Source organism: Pollicipes pollicipes, unplaced genomic scaffold (assembly GCF_011947565.3).
Source record: "Pollicipes pollicipes isolate AB1234 unplaced genomic scaffold, Ppol_2.1 Scaffold_4740;HRSCAF=5597_pilon_pilon_pilon, whole genome shotgun sequence".
NCBI classification, from domain to species: domain Eukaryota; kingdom Metazoa; phylum Arthropoda; class Thecostraca; order Pollicipedomorpha; family Pollicipedidae; genus Pollicipes; species Pollicipes pollicipes.
In genome coordinates, this window is record NW_023596545.1 from 30,183,672 (window position 1) to 30,185,860 (window position 2,189).

Here is a 2,189-nt window from a genome sequence, read left to right on the forward strand (position 1 = left end):
AATGTACAGGATTGTGCGAACCGAAAACGAATGGGTGGACTGGAATGAAAGTTAATTATCCTGACTGGAATGGACTGGAATGGAAGCCAATTGTCAGATCTCAAAGCTAAGGGAACGAACTTTTCAAATCACTACAAACTGTGGGAGAACGTTGCTACCAGTGATGACATTGAAATAAGTACCAAGAGGCCCTGTGATTTTCAAAAATTGTTCCAGAAAGAATAAAGCCCTTCAATGCTGATGTTTTTAAACTGATGAAAGGTTGCAGAATATTGTAGAAGCGTTTTGCGGCCAAACAAACCCTATAACCACCTCCCATTTGGTAAGACATTGATTTCGTCCCTCTCTGTTGCAAATTGATGACGCTGTCCCTGTCAACAGCTTTCATCAGTGCGTTGGAAAGTCTACCTTCGTTGATAATTCACCATACGGAGATCTCCCTGTGCATGAAAACACCGGTTACAAATGATCTGCCTAAAAAATGACTGGGCATGAAATAGGTCAGGGTGGGCAGTTGTAATCGACATAGATGAATCCGGAATTATCTGCGATTTTGAAATGCTTTGGTTGCCTGTATTTAATCATTTGTGGGTGGATACTGGTCACAACATCAGGCCTGTACGCTCCCAAGTATTGCTATAGTACTTTTCATGACCTCCAATGCTTGACAGACAAAATAATGGGTCAATCCCCACTTATACGGCACTGAAGATTATCAAAATAGTGCTGGAAAAGAAAAAAAGGACTCAAAGGGATTCGTTGCGCCTGTCGGGGGTCCCCGGGACGACGAAGGTGTCTGAGCAGGTCCAAAACCACCAACGCCAAGCAGTTGACTCTGAATCGGTTTGGACCCTGGGGAACCATTTACGAAGGAAGAACAAGGCCGATGCTCGCAATAGTTGCTGAAGTACTCTTGTGTTGGCCAGGCCCCTGAAACAAGGTGGCTCTATGTATCAAGGCACAGAGTGCTTAACAGGGTAGCCGTGTTGACAAGGGGCTCCTAATCGACCTGAGGCTCATTTCGCTGAGGAACAAGACGGGACTCTAAATGTCAAAGAGCCACTTGCGTTGGTCGAGTTCCTCTTGCCTGACATGGGGTGGAAATGCAAGAAATGACGACGAAATGGCCCATAATAAGACAATAAACGTGTCTGGCCAGTCACGAGCTGTAATACCGAACATGGGCCCTTCAGATCCCTGGGCTCGGACCCTAAAACGGGCCCGGGACCCCGTTTAAGCGGGGGGAGGGGGCGACAGCTTTAAATGCGGTCCGGACTGCGGTTCAGATACGTAAGTGGGTGGCATGTTTTACTGTCGTCATAATTGTCGTTAAGCTTCTTTCGAGTCGATTATTTTAAAATTAGAGCTCCAGCAAAGCATGATTGTTGAGTGTACTCTAGGACTCCACCCTCCAATGGTGAAATTCGAATTCTACGATAGAGCTTTATGGAAGAGGTTGAATGTACCGTCATGCCTGGCACGGGCCCGTGCCCTTTGACCTCCTTGACAATGAACAGACGCTGCTACAGGCCACAGACCATCCAAATCAGGGGTCAAATGGTGAGCGCACACGGGCGCAGCCAAGATCGAGAACGCAGAGGCCCACACTTTGCTGTTGCAAAGTATGGCCAGCGTAATTTGGACTCGAAAAATTAACAGTGATATCTGTATTATGGCTTGACGGTGCTGCAGTGGCGCTGCGCATTGTTATTATTGGACGTAACTAGTCCTGAGGTTTCACGAGAGTATGTTTTTGAAACAAGCCCCGGAGGTGGCACACCCCCTCAAGGAAGTTTCACACGAGAGCAAACAAAATGCATCCCGAAATCAGGTAGTACGAACGAAACAAGTAGATCTCAGTGCAAACACTTCGCCCAAACACAGCGGCCAGTAACTGCAAAGATAGGTGACCGGCGGTATTGTCACTGGCCGGACCGGGTCGAGTGTTCAAGCCGCACGATATCCGGTGAGTTGACATTTAAGACTAGCTCGGACTGCGGTCTGTATGCAAAACCAAGTGTCACGTTCTATCGTTATGCATGCGACGAGGCCGGTTTTCCATTTTCAGCTCGTCCATGGAACAACGGGCGCACCACCCCGCCACGCGGCCCAGCCTGCCAAGGCCGCCCTGCCCGCGGCTGCCGTTCGGACCTCGGCGAGAGACCGGCCGCACTGCTTCGCCAGTCCGC